The sequence below is a fragment of the Chionomys nivalis genome, chromosome 20, assembly GCF_950005125.1.
Source record: "Chionomys nivalis chromosome 20, mChiNiv1.1, whole genome shotgun sequence".
Lineage (NCBI taxonomy): Eukaryota > Metazoa > Chordata > Mammalia > Rodentia > Cricetidae > Chionomys > Chionomys nivalis.
In genome coordinates, this window is record NC_080105.1 from 27,848,145 (window position 1) to 27,869,269 (window position 21,125).

Here is a 21,125-nt window from a genome sequence, read left to right on the forward strand (position 1 = left end):
CGCTGCAATCTTGAATTGGTGCACTCAGCAAGCCCCTCCCCCGAAGAAAAAGCCACTGCCATAACTCTGAGCCTTCCACGTGGGATTTCCAAATGCTAAGTGCTAATGCATGATTTAAAAGTCTGCTATTTCCTCATTCCTTTTGGGTTTCAAAGCTTTTGTCTGTTGGCTAGAAACATCCAAGGTCAAGTGAAGGTTGAATGCCCATAAACCACAGGATGTAAACACCTATGGTTGGGCTCCCTGTCTCCTCTTTGCTTGAATTTCTGAGCTCTGAAAAGTTCTCGTATTTAGAGACACAAAACAAAATGGTTGATTTCTGATGTCCGCTAACACAAATACCTTTGAAGATGTTTACATATTTTACATATTGCTATTTGGCTCAAATCAACACTGATTATAAAACAGATTTGAATGTATTTTAATGACAACATATGCACTTATAAACTTCAATACTTGGTAAAGTTTCATAACGAATCTTGCAGCAACCATAGTAGTCAATCGGTTATATGCTTAATAAACTGTCACAATAAAGTATCCCAAAATGTTTTGCACTTCAATACCTTCCATTTTTAATACTGCATACAATTTTGTTGTAGAGACCAGTTATTTGGTTATGCCCAAAACAAATATTTGTAAAACAAAATATCACTCTGGGTACCAAATTGAAAATTTCTTCTCCTTTGGATTGATTAGTAAGCAAGAATAAGAGATGAAAGACATTTGGCACTACTCTTGTTTTTAAAATTCTTTATGAATCTCATCACTCCCACGTGTTTATTTGCCTTTTCAATCACATTATGAGACACACTACAACTTTAGAAAGATTGGCAATAAAGGAGCAATAGTACTAAAAATTAATTTCCTCAATGGTTCCTAATATTTTTCATTAGCCTAGAGGGTTAATTTTACAGTTTTAGTGCAATCATTATTTATCATCTCTTGGTTTACGGGAAAGAATTAGAGTTATTAGCTATTAAATTATCCATGAAAATTTGACACTCCTGTAGACCAAACAAAGCCTGGGGCTTGCTGATTTTCCCAGTGTGAAACATCTGTGGCTTCTCCTAGAAAGAACTTAACATTGTCTAATTAGATTTCCAAGATTCATAGGGTTCAAAAACTGTTACTAGAAACCTGAGAATTAGTGTAAAAGTTTATATTCTTGCTTATTAGAGTTTATTTAAAATATTCTTGATAACTGTTGTGATACTGAGATAGATTTGTGATATATTCAAGCCCATAAAGAGTACCAAAATAACTCAGAGAGTTCACACACGTATATATAAATATGCAAAGACATTTTCTTTATAATTCTGTAACTAAATTCAGTGATGATCAGATGGCGTTAGGATGTTTGTAGAGCTAACTTGTACTACACGCCTCTGAATTACTGGTGTGTATGCTTCTTAGCACTATTACAGTGTATCTGTTGCTTTATTATCCGAAGAATAGAGGAAAAACATCAACTCACACATCATTAGTCAATGAAGAACCTACACCTCTTTCTCCTTTGCTTTTTTACTATGGAAAGAGGTCAGGAGATATTGAGGTCTGCACAGGGAATTTACCAAGGATGTCAGCACTTCCATTGTAGATTTCTGTTCCAGTGAAAGCAACAGCAACCTTCCAGATAGAAAAGCCGTGAGATTCTCCGCATATAGCTTGATGTTGGTTCAAAGTCCCCTTTGTTTTACAATAGGGAAGATAAATTCAGAAGAGAGTTTCTGGGGTATTTACTTTCCTTGTGATATGGTGAACACATCAGACAAGATAGCATCTTTTTCCTTCTGTGATCTTAACCATCATCTTAACCCTACACTCACAGGAATTAATCTCATCCAACTTGGCTCCCGGGTGTTATGTTGACAAGAGAACCCCGCTGCCACTATAGATGAGGGAGTTCCAAATCACAAGAACCAGCCATGCTGCCAAATAGAACATGCAGCTTTCTCCTCAGGGGTAGAACATGTTTTTCTCCCTACCTCGAAAGAAGACATTATGTTTTGTGCTAATGGATTTCAAAGACTTATGTTTAATTGGTTCATACTTCAACATTCAGGCTGCCTCAATTATTTAAAATTGGAAAGTTAAATTCAAGTAAAACAATTTTAGCAGATAGTGAATGAGAAATTTGAATATGTACACGCGAGAGATTTGGAAACTGCTCATAGAAAAGGAAAATTATTTTTTTCTTAGCATTACTTTTAACCCTGTCCCAAACAATCTTTATTTCCTTTATGTGGCAATAACTTTGTTCCTAATAAATACGGTACTAGATATATTGTTCGGTTGGTTGACAGTCACAAAACTGTGGGTTTGATCCCTAATACATAAGCCAGGCCTGGTGTCACACATTGAGACCTGTACACAAGAAGGGAGGAAGCAAGAGCAGACATAAAGGCCATCCTCAGCAATAGAGAAAGGTTTAGAGCAGCAAGAAACACAGAAGACCCTGTTTGAAAAAAGAATCCAGAAACCAAGCAATCAAAGCAACAACAATGAAAATGTGGCTAGAGATGAACCTCATTAGCATTTGTCTGTAATAAACCAAGCCTTGTTCAGATGCCCAGTAGCTTAAAAAATGATTATGAGCGTAAGTCAAATACTAAGAGACTGTACAATATCCATGTCCATAAAATTTGGGTAAATTATTTCAAATGTTTCCTTCTTATACTATCGAACTGTAATTAGAATGTGTGGATATGTTGCGATCCCTTTAAGTTTATCATAAAGAAACCGTTTCTTTTATCAAGCGAGAAAAATAAAATACACAAATAACAGGCCACCATCAATATATAGGAAGGACAATTATAAAAAAAAGAAACAGATGAAAATGCAGTTTAAAAAAATCACTGAAAAATGTGAACAGGCAATTCAGACAAGTAAATCTCAAATTGACAGTAGAGGGTGGATTTATGTACCCTTTCAAGTGAAAGGGAAGGTTGAATTTTAATTAGATTGATTTACATATATAGTCTACATAGTCTTAAGAATGATAAAATAAGAAAATAATAACTAAATATTGACAATATATGAAGAAAGAAATTCTCATATTCTGTACATTTATACAGAAAATCTGGAGATAAATAAGCTGATAATTTGTAGCATTAAATATATGTAAGCTCTACTACATGACCATTCAATTTCTAGCTATGAAAAATAACAGGCTTTTCCACTATAACCTATTCAGACATGTATATAATAATCTTTTCTCATGCCCACTTCCTATTACCCTTTCTAGTCTCTCTCTATTTTTTCCTGCTAAACCCCCTCTTTCCTTCTTCTTCTGCATTGAAAAATATGTTCTACATTTAAGAAAACATGAAATATCTATCCAAATCTTGTTTACTTTGCTTATATAATGGCTTCTTGTTCTACTTATGTTCCTTCAAACAAAACAAATGTGTTGTTTTTCAGCTAACTGTACATGTCTTTGTGTTGTGCACTTGTTCTTCTTTATATATTTCTCTGTTAATGGGCATCTAGGCTAGTTCCATATCTTGCTAGTGTAAATAATGTAGCAATAAAATAGTTACTCAAAGTACAAAAGAAAGAAAGATTAGCATACCAACAACTAATTGTTAAGCTATAGACAAGCATAATAAATCCATTTTTATTGATCACAGCACTGTGAAAAATTCTGGTCAATGGGTTGATATGATGAAGCAAAGGAATGCTGTCAAATATGTGCCTCGGGGTGACAAAGACAGTAACTGCTATATTCCTGGATAATATCCAAAATATATGCATGCCTCAAAATGTGCAACAGCAAAATGACAATAATGCAGGTTAAAAATATAAATAGACCAAAGTAGATATCTCCTAAAATACATCAATAGAGCCAACAGGTATAAACAAACATGCATGATACCACTACTCCTCAAGAAGATGGAAATCAAAACAACAATGAGATACCACCTCCTTTGAGTAAGACTGGCTATAACAGAAAAGAATAAAGATAGCAAATGCTACGGAAGAAGTGAGTTAAAGGAAATATTTATCTACAGCAGGTGGCAATGCAAATTAGCGCCACTATCAGGGAAAAGAGTATGGAAGCTATTTAACATGTTGATAGAAGTACCATATGGTTCAACTCTCCCACTACTGATACATTCAAAGGAAAGGAAATCAGTATGTAGAAGAGACATGAGCAAGCCTATGTATTCTGAACCAGTACTACGTACAGAAGCCATAAAAGAACCTGTTTACATGTTTCTCACCTGTTGGCTGGCCAAAGAAGTTGTGAGGTTTAACCTCTTTGGAACAGTATTCAACCATAAAATATAATGAAGTCCTGTCATTTGACTTGTAATACATAGAACTGGAAAATGTTATTATTATTCATTAGGTGAAATATAAGTAGCACATGAACTCATTCGTGGTCTAGTTATAAACTTGATCTCTTAGAAGCTGAAAATAGAAAGCTAGTGACCAGAGACTAGGAAGGAGGAAGGACAGAAGCAGAGAGAAAGTTTTTCAGTAGAGATTAGTGGTTGCTCTTAGAAAGGAATAAAAGTTCTGTGGTGCTGGTCGCATAGTGGCATAAGCATTGTTAACAAAGTATACACTGTGAATCTCAAAGGAGGCTAAAGGCTTTTCTTACAAGACTGATAAATTTGAAGGCATAGATATTTTTCACCCAATTTAGATATTATGTCATTTGCATATGTATTGAAACACCATATGGGATCACATTAATATATATATTAATGTGATATATATATTATAATATATATATATATTAATCCATCATTTGCATCTTTTTATTAGTCAACCTCAATCATACCTTTTAGTTGAAAATAATGAATATGAGCTTCTAGAAGGAATGAACACAAGAGTAAAAGAAATACCTACAATATGTGCAATCACTGACGGACAAATGATTCTGGGTCTTGTCTTCTCAGGCGTGGTAGAAGCTAGATATGCTAGGAAGGAAAACAGACTCAGAAAGGAGGAGCCTTATGAGAATGTTAGGGAGTCCTTTTAGTTAGGGTCAAGAAGCCCAGTTTCTACATTCTCACCTGTTACTCCTTTCCCTCTGCCATTTTGTGGCTTCATGGCTCACACTTATGTGAAAATGCAGTCCATACCCAACTACCTTTATTAGTCTGCTCAAACGGCTTTAACAGGATGGCTCAGATTGGATGCCATGAGGGAAATATTCCTGCTCATAGTTCTAGAAGAAGAAAGCCCATGGCAAAGGAGTCAGTACAGCCAAATTCTGATGATGTTTCTCTTTCTGTCAAGCAGTTGGACACCCTCTAGCTGTGTTGCTGCCGATTTTCTTCTGTGTGCACACATCTCTAGGGTATATTTCTTTTTTTAGATGGACTCTGGTCCTGTCGGTAGGTTCTCAACAGTGTGAGCGTCTTTAAAGGAGCTGTTCTCAACAGGTTCATATTGAGCCTTGGGATTGAAAGCATGAACCCCAGGAAACAAACAGAGCAATGCATAATGCTAATTTTCAGTTTTGCCTTGTGTTGTATTTGAGGGCTCTTACAAGAAAGAGAACATTCTATAGCTTGCCTTCTAAACCCCATCCTATGTCTCTTAAAGTCAGTGAAACTTGGAGGAATAAATCCAAGGAATGAAAGAGCTAATCTACTCAATACTCATTGGTTAAAGAAGATGTATCTGAAAGCATGGCCTGAAAGAAAAAGAGATATGGTGAAACTAAAGCACTGTCCACTAGAAAATTGATTTAGGGATCCCTGGAATACCACTTTTTAAAGTATATGACCCAATTATAGAAATCTCTCTAGGATAGTGTTGAGATCAGGTTAGATCCTCTCCTAAGTTAAACCATACTTTGTAATGTAGTATTTTTTTTAACCTGCAGCTTGCCCTAAGACACTCCATTTACAAGCCGTTTTGACTCCATTTTAAGATCAAGGATGTGTGCTGGGGAAAAGAATACTCTCAGTGCCAATAAAGGAGCATAGGGACAAAGTAAAGTAATTTGGCAAGATGGTTTCTTTTTGTAAAAAGGGTTTCTGAGCCCAGAGTAAGATAGAAAAAAAAAAAAAAACTGGTCAAAATTCTGTCTTTATTCTTGACCTAAGAGGTGACTGAATTCCATTCATAGGAACTTAATAATATCTGATATGATTGACTAACCATCACAAAAGAAAAGTGGGGGTGGTGATCATGAAATATGGGCCCATAATGGACTAACTACCATTAATAGAAAAAACAGTGTCTCGCAATTTCTTCCTCTTTATTATGTGTTTTATTATCCCCCCAGATAAAGAGTTCATGCTAACACTAACTGCCCATAAGAAGCTGGGGTGATGATTAACTGACTTCTTCTAAATGGATGGGTTTCTCAGGCAAATCACTCAGTATATCCCTCCAAAGGGCCCATCTAAAAGCAAAACAGATACATCAGTAATTTCATTTTTGTACTAACTAGACATAGAGAGGAAAGGAATTCTCTGACTGGTGCCTGGGAAGCGATGTGAGGGAGAAGTAAAGATAAAAGTTATTAGCATTGCATGTTCAATGTAGGGAACAGAACAGAGGCTATATGGAAAAGATGCGAATCAAACTCCAATTCTCTTGATGCGCTCACATGAACATCCATTTACTGACTCTTCCTCGTTTAATTTTGTTCTCCCGAATGTGAACTCCAGAATGCTTTTAGGCTCTTTGATAGCACCTTGGATATCTACAATCAGCATGAGGCCCCTCCCAGATGACTTCTAGATGGACAAAGAAAATAAATTTAGCTCTTATTTAATAAAATAATGTGTTAGAGTGAGTCACATGCTGAAGTCTTTTATTTCAAGAGGGAATTTTCATATCAAGAAGAAAGTCATTAGTAATAGCTGGTTAAATTACATAAACCAGTCTTGTATCTAGCAAGGGTGTTCCCTTGGAATGCTGAAGAAACATACCAATCAGTTTAGTCCTTGTCTATACTTTATTGCTTCAAAGCAACCCAGATTAACCACTTTCTTTTTACTGTTCCGGCCAGTTGAAGATCTGTCCTTCAGGGGTCACTTGGTTGTGAGAGGAACCTCTGGATCTTCTATCCTTCCTTTGACCTTTGTCTCATATATGTGAGGATAGTTCAAAGGCCTTTCTTGACCTTAACTTCACTTGGAAGAATGGGAAAAAAAAGTTTCCTCATTTTACACTAGACACTGATTTGATTTTGCTGGATATTGACTCCATGGGTTTCCTAAACAAAAGAACAAATAATTCTCCACAGTTAGGGACATTTTGACAGATGTTCCATAATCTCCTTGAACCAAGTTTACCTTAGATAGTCAGAAAAAATATCCTCCCATTTTAATCTATCTGAATGCATCAATACAGGCCTCCATGTGTGATTATTGAACACCAAAAGGTTAATTACACCATTCAAGGAACTTTAGCTACTATATAATATTTAGATAAAGCTTGGTTAAAAACAAAACATTCTAAAAAAATCATGAGACAAGAACTAAGCAGAGACTTGACACTAATGTTTTGAACTTTGTTTTTAACGGTGTTAATAGTAATACATAAAGTCTTGGCCTTTGCATAACTTTATGAGACTCACTCAAATCCTTGTAACTTGCTCAAGTTTTTCATTCTTTTTTTTTATTTAAGAAATAATTTGGTTTTTTTTATAAAACAACACCTTAATCTTTATCAATAATCAACAAACTGAAGTGTGATGATCTACCATAGTCATGCTTTTGCTTTTGAATGAATGCAAGAAACAGATAGAGAAAGCAGTAAGGCATAGCAAAACTTCATTAAATTGGTGCTTACAACATCCAAGAGAATTCACCTAAGGAAGCCCTGCCAAAACATTGATGCTCGAGTTGAAATTCCTCTCACTCGCCTAACCAATCAGTAACCAAACCCCTGGTATCATAGATCGCCCCCTCCCCTGCTTTAGTCCCTCCCCTCTAATTTTAAAACCAATCTCTGACTGATTCCCTAATAGGTGATGTCCTATGTTATGTGTGTCTTAGCACTCAAGACTCACCAAAGACTTGTTTGGAGTCCCCAGACCCTCTTTCATTCAACTTCCAGGGTGATCTTGTAGTCAAGTACACTTTGCTGTTTGTGTTTCCTTCCTTCGTCTTGTGCTCAAGAGCCACCTGGTTGCCATGATTTTTTTTTCTTGAGGCTTCCTACATTGCCTAGAAAAATTTAATCCCGGAATGTCATAGAGCAGCTACATTGTCTTGCATCAGAGCTGATCAAACTCACTGTAGTTTTGGTGGGAGAAGCCTTTCCAAGGGAGGAAATCTGAAGACCCTGTGGGAAAGAGATGAAACTGCAGTGGTGTCCCAAATTGTTGGAAAACTCAATTGCAATTTCACATGAAGAACATGTGGAAACAAAAGGCAAAAAACAAACAAACAAACAAAAATAAATAAAATCCACAATGCATTATTTTAAATGCACCAGAAGCTACACTGGGCTAAGGCCCTCACTCTGGCTCCTTCTGATCCATCCTGTGCTACATCCTGATTCGCTGCTAAAGGCCAGTATTCCACATCTCAAAACCCTCACCAATGGTTTCTCTGGCTCAATTCTATTAAAATTATTTTTACATGTAAAATAAAGTAAAATAACACATGTCCCTTTAAAAATCTCATCAGCGTGAGAAGAACGAGTTCAGCCGGATCTATGTGCCTCCTCTTTAACTTAAATACCATATAAGAAAATTCTAAATACATCAATATGGGGAACCATATCTAGAGGCTAAAAATTTGCACATGTGAAATAGGTCTCTATTTTTGATCTATATGCTTTAAATAAAATTCAATTTCAAAGCTACTGAGAAATAAAACCCATTTTTTGATCCATAAAATACAGTGAAGTCAAACTTAGGAAAATCTGTAATCGAAAAATAATTATTCTCATTTCTAAATGTAAAAGAAACTATAAGCTGTTCTAGATAGTGAAATCTATTTTCACATTCACAACTGGAAAAGTTGTATCTATTTCAAATATTATGTGAATAAAAAGGAATCTGTCATATAATTGTCTTTCTGTTCCAAGGACTTGAACTTTTTTAAAGATGCAAAATATGCTGAAATTAATCGGGACTATTCTTTGGGTTTTAAGCTAACTTCTAATCATACAATAGGGGCACTTATTTCATTGTCATCTGGAATTGATGAGGCTGTTAGATGCTAATTTCAGGGTGTCACTAGCAACCATTTTTGGAGCAAAGATTGATTTGAATAACAGTGGGTTTTCCTTGCGGTAAAGCAGAAATACAATTAGAGGGGGAAGCTCATAATTTATCTCAGCTTTATGTAAAAATATTATCAAGAAGGAAAAGAGCAACTAACAAATGCTAAAATGGGCCAAGAATTCCAAATTTCCTGTCAGGTTTAAATACGAATATGAATCAAGTCATTTCATGCTAGTCTGATATAAAATGCCAGCAAGCATACTTGTATTATTAAACTTGAAGGGTTCCAGCCTATGCCCCAAGTCAGGTCTGGCTACCTGTTTTCAATAAGCCAATTAAAAGAACCAGATAAAAAGTAGAGAGCATAAAAAGGAAACTAACTTAAAGTTGTCATATGGGGAGGAGGAACAAAGAGATGTAGCATCCCTTCAAATCTTTCTTTAGTTCCCGGAGTGATTTTAAATAGACGGCCAAGGATATGCACACCTAAGCAGTCCTGGTTCAGGTGTGGCCACACCCAGCATTGATCGCTTGGTCTCAACCTGTAAGGCAGTCTGAAACATTGTTAAAATTGCTCAGACTCTTGTTCTGGGAGACAATTATCCTCAGGCTGGTGTCATTCCTTCTCCTAGCAAGAGATTCCCCAGGAAATTCCCATTTCTTTGGGATCACTTATTTCAAGTCTGATAATCAGATTGCAAGACCCAAGTGTCTCTTCAGAATGTCTTCTTTTCTGTCAGAATGGTTAAAGTTGTATCTGTCTTTTATATTTATGGATATATATATATATATATATATATATACATACATATATTTTTAGAGTCTTTTAAGACATGGGAATACATTTGTTAGTGTTGCCTGTGCATGCATGAAGGAACTCAGAATTGAGATCCTTGGAAAAAATGTCACACTTTGCAGAAGCATCCATATTGCCATTAACCAGCTGCTAACAGCCACTCTTCAGGGTGAAAACCCATTTCTATGAACCCTTAAAATTTGTATGAATATATTTGTTTGCCTTGTTATTTGACTAGTAGTATGGACTGGTACCTTTATTTTTATTTTCACTCTAATACAGAGCAGAATGTTTAGCAAACAACTTTTTTTTTGCTAAATATCCATATATCTGTGAGTGTATATATTTAATTGCAGAAGTATAAGTTGCAAGTCCTGTATTATTTGTATGCATATTTTTAGGGCTTATTGTTTGCAACTGGTTAACCAACTGATGTGCCCTTTCCTAGGGAAAACTATTTCCCCCACTCTCAACATTCCATTTTTGTCTGTAGTTTTGTGTGAATTTGAAGCCTCCTTAGCTTCCTCTGTTACTATGTTAGTATGCCTGCTGTTGGTCTTTTTTAGACTCATGTTTGGGCAATCATGTTGGACTTGGATATTGTCTGTTGCAAAAAGAAGGTTCCTTACGAGGTGTGAGAACTGCATTTACCTTTAGGTATAAGGACAAATGTTTAGACTGTAGTTAGGGATTGTGCTGATTTAGTAATGTGTGGTTGGAGGTTCTCCCTCAAGATCCACAGCTTCACTGGTCCAGGGTAGTTGCCTAGATTTCCAGTGTGATTTCCATCTTGTCTAATATGTCTTAAGCCCAATTAGAGAGCTATTGGTTACTGCCATGGTATGCATGCCCTGAGTGTATCCTTAGGGTTTACATAGCATTCTGGTTGTTGTGGTTTATAGGAATCAAAAAATGGGTAGGGATATTGGTAACTTCTCTCCTTTGAAAACTTACATGATTCTTTCTGGTGTCGACAAAACAGCCTGTGGATTTTTATATAGAAGAGGAAATGTTTTTTACTACCATCTTATTTTTATGTATGAAAACCTAGAAAGTAAAATGATCGGAGACAGATTGGCATGGCAAAACATGGACAAATTTGATTCCTATCTTACATTTCACATACATGAATCCATCAATCAAAAATGTAGAAACCTAAAAAATTAGTAATGAGATTGATTGAGGAGTGTGAATGACTATCCAAACATAGTATAAGAGTCAATGGAACAGACTGGACAAAGGTAAGGGCCTTGAGGATCCTGTGGGAGATAAATCACAGAAAATTAACTAGAAATACAGGAAGAAATTGGTGCTATATTTTGTTAGTGAGAGTGTAATTTTTTTTGTTTTTTGTCTTGTTTTTTTTAATTAATAAACATCATTCATCATGGTTTCTTAAAAATTCCAATGAGAGACAATGGATATAAACGAAAACAATATGTCTGTCTGTACAGTCTTTCCTCCGAGTCAGAGCCACCACTGTGGCCGTCCACATCAAGAGGCAACATGAATGGAGTCCAAGGGGCTAAGAACAAAACAATATTTGTAAAGATTTCTAAAAGCCAGGCAGTGGTGGCGCATGCCTTTAATCCCAGAATTCAAGAGGCAGAGGCAGGCAGATTTGAGGCCAGCCTGGTCTACAGAGTTGTTCCCAGGATAGTCAAGGCTACACAGAGAAACCCCATCTCCGGGGTTGGGGAAGGGGGGATTCTGAAATGTGGACAGCTGACTGGAGTCCACAGAGATAGGAACAGTGGCTCGAACCCACTTCTTTACATTGGAACGGTGGTAGAGCACAAAGAACCCACTGCCCCGCTAGTCATTTCTCCAACGGAAGGGCCAGGGAGGAAAAGAGGCCATGACGGGAGGCTTCATTGGGGGTGCTCAAGAAAAAGCACACAGATTTGGTGGCTGCGGCACGACAGAGCTCTCCTTGTTACCAACATGGGCAAAGTCTCAGGAGAGGTTAGGGGTTCTGTGGCGGATCCAGCAAAAACAGACTGGGTACTGCAATACCCACCGTGTCACCCCAACTAGCAGAGAAGACCAAGACCACAGCAGGGCACATGATCTTCTAGCCACTGGGAGAGAGGAATTGCAAATGGAAATTTCTGAAATGACCACTTCTTCCACCCTGAGCAAGGACAGGCGTGTCTAAATAAATCATGTGCATTCAAGAACATCCAGACTCCAGCGTGCTAGGAACGTGCAATGGCCCCTCTCCTAGCCCCGCCCACTGGATGCAGACTCCAGCGTGAAGACAGAAGCTCCAGCTGCTCGGCCAGTGAGAAGCACAAGGCAAATGAGATGCTACACTCATTTATTTCTCGGAGACGGCAGAGCCGAGAGAACTCTTCTATCTCACACTTCCGGGCCTAACAAAGGAAGTAAGGACAGAATCCACCAATCAGATCACACAGGAAAACACATTCGCTGCTCGTCATGGGAGAAAGACCTCAAGATACTTATTAGAAAGAGCTCCCTTTAAAACTCAAAAGAGGGTTAAAAAAAAAAGGATCAAGTATAAACAAAAAAATAAAATAAAAATAAAAGAAAATGGGTGAAAGCCCATACTCCTGAGAGTGAGTCTCTGGTGACTGATCTGAAAGAAGCCGAGGCAGGAAAGAACGGTACAGAGATGGAAGTGGCCAGCCATGTGAGTGCCTTGAAGATCCCACAGCGCTCTCCATGTTCCAGGCCAAGCAGCTAGTCCCGGTAAGTTAAGAGTTTTCTATTAGAAGAAAACAAAACAAAACTAAAAACCACTCCAGAAAAAGGGTCAGGGGAGAGGAAGTGTGTAGAAAGGTCAAGCCGCTGACCGCCGGCGGATCACGACCTGACAAAACACGATGAGGAAGCCTACGTGGAGATGAAGGAACAGATGTATCAAGACAAATTGGCGTCTTTGAAGAGGCAGCTGCAGCAGCTATAGGAAGGTACGTTACAGGAATATCAGAAGAGGATGAAGAAGCTGGATCAGCAGTACAGAGAGAGGATCCGGAATGCAGAGCTCTTCCTCCAGCTGGAAACCGAACAGGTGGAAAGGAATTATATCAAAGAGAAGAAGGCGGCCGTGAAGGAGTTTGAAGACAAGAAGGTGGAGCTGAAGGAGAACCTGATCGCCGAGCTCGAGGAGAAGAAGATGATTGAGAATGAGAAGCTCACGATGGAGCTGACAGGAGATTCTATGGAGGTGAAACCCATCGTGACCAGAAAATTGCGGAGTGACCAAATGATCCTGTCCCCATTCCAGACAAGAGGAGAAAACCGGCTCCCGCTCAGCTACACTATCTGTTAACAGACGAGCAGATCATGGAGGATCTAAGGACGCTGAACAAGCTTAAGTCACCCAAGAGACCAGCTTCCCCATCCTCTCCTGAACACTTGCCTGCCACACCTGCAGAGTCTCCAGCCCAGAGATTTGAGGCTCGGATAGAAGATGTCAAACTGTACTATGATAAAAGATGGTACCACAAGAGCCAAGCCATCTACCTAGAGTCAAAGGACAACCAGAAACTGAGCTGTGTGATCAGTTCAGTGGGAGCCAATGAGACCTGGGTGAGGAAGACCAGTGACAGCACCAAGATGAGGATCTATCTGGGCCAGCTGCAGTGTGGTCTCTTCGTGATCCGCCGGCGGTCAGCGGCTTGACCTTTCTACACACTTGTTTTGTTTTTGCTGAGGTTGCTTTGCATTGTCATCTTTTCTTCCTTTCCCTAGAGAGGAAAGAACTCTTACAAGACAACTTAGTTTCCACATTAAGTTAGTTGAAGGTGGGCAGACCCATGTCAGCTTTGGAGTTTGCCTCTGGATCAAACTATTTGTCCTACCGAAGTGGTATAACAGGAGGTACACTGTATCTATTCCCTTGAAGTTCATTTTATTTTTGTAATAGAAAATTGAAACAATGAACAAGTTTTCTTTCTTTCCTTTTTGATTATATCATAAACTATAAATCATTGGAGTTATCAATTAAATTATTGAGATGAAATCAACATGTTTAGACTTTCACTGAATACACTAAGCAACAGGGTACTACCCTGTGTATGGGAGTTACTTAATTTAGAAAATGTTAACATTTCTGTTTTGTTTATATTTGTCTCATTGTTTTAGGATTCTCTTTACGTCTCCTAAATACTAGCTGTACACAATAACAATAAATATTCATGGAATTAACTAAAGGGCAAGCAAGCATAGGTGTTAGAATACCTATTTAAGCAGTTCACTTAAAATAACTGAACATTATTTTTGTCATTTGGAAAATTATATTTTTATAACATTCACTACCATTGTGGTAACAATACATGCAGAGCTATTTTGTATTTTACAAATTATTTTAATACAATACTTGGTTTCAAACAAGATCTATTACTTCAGTGTCTTTTAAAATCACTTTTACAGGCCATTTTTTATATAAAACTATTAAATGCATATTTTTATGCTTTTAATTGAACTAATGTGTTGTAACTATTGTATTTGCATATAGTTTTCAAGTTTCCATACAATCATTTGTATTAAATATTTTGATTGCTAAATATATATATAAGTATATATATATCTTTATTATCTAGTCTGAGTTATTCTAACATATAGATTGTTACTCTTCTAATATTAAAATGTGCATCTGTGTGTGTGTGTGTGTGTGTGTATGTGTGTGTGTGCATGTATTATAGAAGGAAATTGGTAATGGATCAGAAGGATAACCCTATGAGTCAAGCTACAATAATATACAGAAAGGTAGAGAAACCTAAATTCAAATCAACATGAATCATGTCTTACTCTTTTTATGATATTTGAAGTAGAAGCAAGAGAATATATATATGAATATACATAGCATTATGCAAACTAATAGCACATTATGCTAAATGATTGAAAAATATTCATAGATGTACAGCATAGCTTTCTCTGAAGCAGGTCAATCTTTCAGAAGTAGCACATTAATCTTAGTTTTCTCTTACTAACCACATGACAGCTAATATATAAAAATAAAGTACTTTATAAGATAGAAATTATATCATGTCTGCAGAGGGTGCTTGGATAACAGTACATTTTAAATGTTATGATTTTTTTTTTTTTGCTGTTAGCACCAGCAGAACAATTAATGTTCCGTTCAAGTGAAACTTGTTTAATTTTTAATTAATATTCTAATATTCCTTCAAAATGCTACCATTTCTTTATGAAGACATATTAATGTGGACTGGATTTGATTTAATTATACTAAAATTTTATCTATAAAATTTGGAACTGAATCTGATACTTTAGTTTTATGTAAGTAAAGTCATTTTGTTGGTTATTCATAACTCCATTCATTTTCCCATTAGGTACTTTTGATAAAATAGAAGAAATACCTCTGATTAAAAACATAATATTCCTTATCACACTTACTATCATTAAATTGACACAAAACATTGCATGTGTATTATATATTTTATAATGTGTTTTAAATTATAACCTAAAATATATCAACACTAGACTTCATTGCATTGAATAGAGTGTAACTTGGTTTGCTAACCTTTTAAGTGTAAATATGGCAGGGTTTTGTATATTGCTCAAATGGAATTCACTTGAAATAAATCTACAAATCGATCATTAATTGTAATTTTGTCAATATCCCAGATATCTCTTGTGCTTGTTTCTAGTTAATCCAATTTCATTGGATTTTATATTGCATTAGAGTCCTATTGGAAGGCTTTGTCTCCTTTTTGTTTAGATGTTCTTATGCTATAGCTTGTTTCATATATTTTGCTACTCAGTATATCTTAACTTGTACTTTGACTTTCCCATTCAGCAGTTCTTGCAGATGTACCCATAGATATTTTTTTGTTGAATGATAGTTATGTGGTTTTCGGCATGAAGCCATTGCACAAAGTGTAGTTCTAAAATTCATCATGCACAAATTTTGGTAAACATACATGTATGTTGTGGTTGGTATATATTTGGAGCATAGAATTTCTGGATAACAAAATATTTATGGATTAAGCATCCATATAAATAGCAAAATTGTTTTCCAAAATCACATTTACAGCTTCAGCAAAGGGTTTGAACTTCCCAGTGTTTCTACACCCTTGGCAAAATGTTGGATAGGATTAGATATCATACTAGTGTTTACTAATAACGCAAGCCTTTTATTTACATTTTCAATGGAACTATATTTTTCACATTTTATCGGATATTTTTAATTCTTAATTTAAAAAGCCTATTTTTTTTTTTTACTTCTTTGAGAATTCCACTCAATGTGCTTAGATCACTTTCACCCTCCCCAACTGTTTCTATATCCTCTCTCTTTCCTTCTAACATAATTCTGTGTCCTTTGATCCCCTGGAAAGTCAATTTGTGCTATCCAAATACCGTTAGACATATCCTTTTCTACTGGAGTGTTCTGAATTTATCATGGGCTATACATGTAGCTGGAATTTTCTTGGGGCTGAAAACCAACTCCTAAATGAAGACACAGAGAATTATTTTTAATCACAAATGCTTGGTTTTAACTTCGACTTGTCCCTCTGGTTCTTATGTCTCGTTTCTATTCAACTATGTTTTGGCTTGGGTTTTTTTTTTTTTTTTCTTTCTACCGTTCATTCCGTATGCCCTACTATCCTGCTTTCTCCATGTCTGGCTGGCTGACCCCCTAGTGTCTTCCTGGTGTCAATTTTCTTTCTTCCCTGAGCCTAAATTCATCCTTCTACTTACTATCCCCATTGAAAGTTGTGTCAATGCCTCCTCTCTTGCTACTGGCCATTCAGCTTCTTATTAGCTCAGTCAGGTACCTTAGGCAGGCAAGGTAAAACAGTAACACACCTCTTCATAATTAACCAAATGTAACATATGTTTATATAGTTAAATACTCTGCAACATATATATATATATATATATATATATATATATATATATTTTTTTTTTTTGGATTTTCAAGACAGGGTTTCTCCGTAGCTTTTGGTTCCTGCAATATATATTCTTAGAAAAAAAAAAACCTGACCCTTCCTCTCCCACCAGCTAAGATTAGTCAGTAGCTCCTCGGTAGGATTTCGTGCCTATATCCCTTCTTCAGGCTAGGATTTTTGTCTGTCTTGATCTTATTCAATTCTCATACTTAGTACCGCATTTGTGAGTTCATCTGTGCAACTGGACCGCTGCCCCCTGAATACACTGCCACCTCTGACTGTTGCACTGTACTTCCTCTCCCATAATGGTCCCTGAGCTTTTGCAGGAGGAGGTGTGGTATCTATTTTCATCTTATTTCTGATCTTTCCATTGTCTCTTATTCTCTGCATAAGGTAGATTTCTCTGTTGATCAGTATCTTCTGAAAACAGAAGTTTTCTCTGAAAAGGCTTTTGAGATGCCTTAATCTATGGGTATCAAAATACACCACAAGTTGTTTTAATATTTCTTCTGGTCAACAGAATAATTATATCATTTCCATTCCTAAAGTCTGTAATATATGAAGCCATCATTGATTGCTTCAATAATGGCAGTGTGTGTGGCTTTATCTTGCAGAATGAATGGACATTATTCTGATTAGAAAACGGTTTGTTACTTCCACAACATTTGTACCACTTATGCATCAGTGGGTATATTTTGGCTGACCTGTCAGCATTATAGTTCACAAGACTCAAAACAAGATATAATTAATGATTCCTATTATTTGGTGACGTTTATAGCACCTTCCAGCAGTATTATATTGTATCTAAAGGAAGAATTAGCTCACATAGTGTGTTCATTTTTACATAGTGTTATCTACATTTCTTTCTCTATTCTGTACATGAATATTATTATAAACTCTCAACTTATTGCTTGTTATAAAAGTTTACATTTATTTTACTTTTGGAGGTAGAATCTTGGTTACCCCGCAGAAGAAATTATTAGCTATTTCAAATACAAATATGCTCATATACTTTGAGAATGTTTAGCAATTTATTATTTAATAATGTAAATATGTGTTATTTCACTTGATGTCTTTACTTGATATAATTTCTAGTTCTATTTCTCATTTCCTTCATGTTCAGCTAACACAGTTTATTTCCTAAATCTTTCTTCATATCAATGAAGCTCCATCTCTTACATGACTCCAGTGGAGTACATGTGTGAGCTCTGTCTCTTGCGTAACTCCAATGGAGCATATGTGTGAGTGTATTTACTGACTCTCCATTCTGATGCTCAATCATTAATAGTGTCTTAATTATAACTAGTTTATATAAAACTTTGATACAATGGGTTTATACGTCCCAGGGTAGGGGCGTGTGGATTAGAAATACTAGGCAGAATTAAACAGAGATACAGAAGAAAAGACAGAGACACAGGATGAAGTCAGGAGAGCAACCGTGAAGACTCAATCTGCCCATGCTTATTTCTCATAGGTTTTTTATTTCCCAAGCCAAAGAGGAGGGGAAGACAAAAGACATTTTTATCAAAATGCAAGGGACAAAGTGATCATCTTCTCAAATACCCAAAGCATCAAGTATCCACACCCAAGGTCAAAACACACCCTGGGTCAAACCTCCTGTCCAGAACCTTGAAGGAGCAAAAATATACTACAACTTTACTTTTCTCTGCATGACTGAACAATTATTTTCTCTTTTTTAAAAAATGGAATCTAGATTTATTATTTAATTTGTCGAATTCAAAAAGTCTAACAAGCAAATTTTTATTAGGAGAAAATTATCATTTTCATAATGTAGAGATTCTCAATGAAATGAGGCACCATTGAAATATATTTGTCTTCCAGCATTTTGCAAGCAGGTATTTATAAATTGTCTTAGCTTTCGTTTTGGTTTCTATTGATGTAATAAAATACCATAGCTAAAGCAATTTGTAGAAGGAAAGCTTTCTTTCCGGTTACAGATCTACAGGACAGTCCCCCACCAAGGGAAGTCATGGTAGAAACTCAAACATGTAAGATCTCGCTGGCAGGAGCTGATGAAGACCGTAGGAACACTGTTTTCTAGTTTGCTTCTTATAGCTTGCTCAGTCTGTATCCTCGAAGCACCAGGACCACCAACCCAGGGGTGATACTGCTCACAATAAACTGGGCCCTAACTTCTATCAACCTTCAAGAAAATGCACCGCATGCTTTTTCACATGCCAGCCTATTGGGGGCATTTCAATAGCAATTTCCTCTTCTGAAATAACTCTCTCTAAACTAAAAAGTATGGGATTTGAACAACATCTGGTCACTATCTCTACATTAGACCCTGGCAACCTGATTATGCTCTATTTCTAGGAATTCTCAGAATTTGTGAAATTACATGTACAAATTAAATCGTGTGTAATTTTCTGTGTCTGCCTTATTTCATTTTGCACATTATCCCCTAGATTCATCCACATTGTTCCAAAGGACCAAATTTACCACTTCACAGATGAGTAATTTTTCTATTTTCTGCATACGTATCATATTTTCTCTATGTGCTCATCCATCTCAACAGTCACTTATTCCTAAATAAAGCTATCATGGAAAATGATGCAATCAACATGACGAACCAGATTTTTTTCAGGTTTTGATTTCATTTCATTTGAATTCATATTCAAAACTGGAAGTTCTGGGTTGTATGGCAATTCTGTTTGAATTTTGGAAAAGACTCTACTTTTCAAAGTAACACATATACTGCCCCAATGGAGCACATTTGTTCACTTTTCTCTGGATGCTTACCCATAATAATTATTTCATCTTTCTAAAAAACATCCTCCTAAGAATTGTGGCATCTAAAGAAGAAGAATAAAGTAAAATAAATACATCAAATCAGAATATGACAAAATACATGGTATTCTTTAGATGCCTGTTTGTTTTCTAAGTAAGAGCCAAATGGTGTGGTTCCAGCTAGGAGGAGACATGGGGACAAACTGGACAGAGTAAGGAAAATCATAATTAGAACATATAACATGGAAAAAAAATCCATTTTCATTAAAAGTTTAAAACTTGAAAACTATGATTAAAAAAGGAACTGTGATGTGATTGCCATTGTGACTCTGATTTGTGTTTCCATGGTGACTGTTGTCACTGACTGAGCACCATCTCATGAGACTTGCTTCCATTTGTATGTTGGCTGGCAGCATTTCTACTTAGGTCCTTTGCCTGTATTTTATGAGATTGTCTGGAGTTTTGCCCTACATCAGAGTTGAATGACTCTACTCTGTGCTATTCAGATCCTAGTTTTGATAAAAATTCTTCTTTTTGATATTCTGTAGTTTAATGAAATTTAATTTTTAAATCTTAATTGTTTGTTGTAACCAATTCACAAAAGATGTAGAGGCATGCACATGTGCACACACACATCCCTTTAAGCTCCCACTCAACCTAACACCCAGGTTTGTAACCATCCATTTCTCCATGTTTAACGTTTTTCCTTTTTTACAATTTTTCCTTTCGCCTCTCCTCCTAGACCCCTGCCCACTGTTTACACCACCCAATCCACTCTACATCCGGTTCTGTTTCGGAAAGGGCAGGTCTCACACGGATGTCAACAAAGCATGGCATATCAAGTTGCAGTAAGACTAAGCACCTCCCCATATTTAAGGCTGGGCAAAGCAACCCAGTATGAGGAGTAAGGTCCCAAAAGTCAATAAAAGAGTTGGAGAAAGCTCTTGTTCCCATTGTTAGGAGTCCCACAAGAAGACCAAGCTACACAACTGTAGCATACACGCAGAGTGCCGAGGTCAGTCCCATGAAGGCTCCCTGGTTGTAAGTTCAGTCTCCATGAGCCCTTATGAGCTGAGATTATTTGATTCTGTGAGTTTTCTTGTAGTGTCCTTGAACCCTCTGGCTCCTACAACACTTCTTTTCTCCTCTTTTGGAGGAATCCCCAAACTCTATGTAATGTTTGGTAGTAAGTCTGCACCTGTTTCCAGCAGAGGCTGGATGAAGCCTCTCTGATGACAATTGGGCTAGGCACCAATCTGGTCATAGGAGATGGGCCAGTTCAGGCAGCTTATCTGCTATTGCTAGGACTCTTAGCTGGGATCATCCTTGTAGGTTCCGGGGAGATTCCATGTGGCAGGTTTTTATCTGACCCTGAAATGAACTTGACCTGTCCAGTAGTCCCTTTGAGTGCTCTCACCCTCAGTAAGACCCCTCCCCCCGCCATTGTTCATAGTCAAATATATGTTTTTCAAATACCTTCCATATGTTGTACTTTCACGGATATTTCCTTAGCTCTTCAAAACCTATATAGTTTTGTATAGTTGCTATT

General features: G+C 36.7%; 1 pseudogene; it reads left to right on the forward strand.

Annotated features, from left to right (window-relative positions):
* Positions 1-12,762: 12,762 nt before the first annotated feature.
* On the forward strand, positions 12,763-13,604 carry LOC130862608 (sin3 histone deacetylase corepressor complex component SDS3-like; annotated as a pseudogene).
* The last annotated feature ends 7,521 nt before the right edge of the window (positions 13,605-21,125 follow it).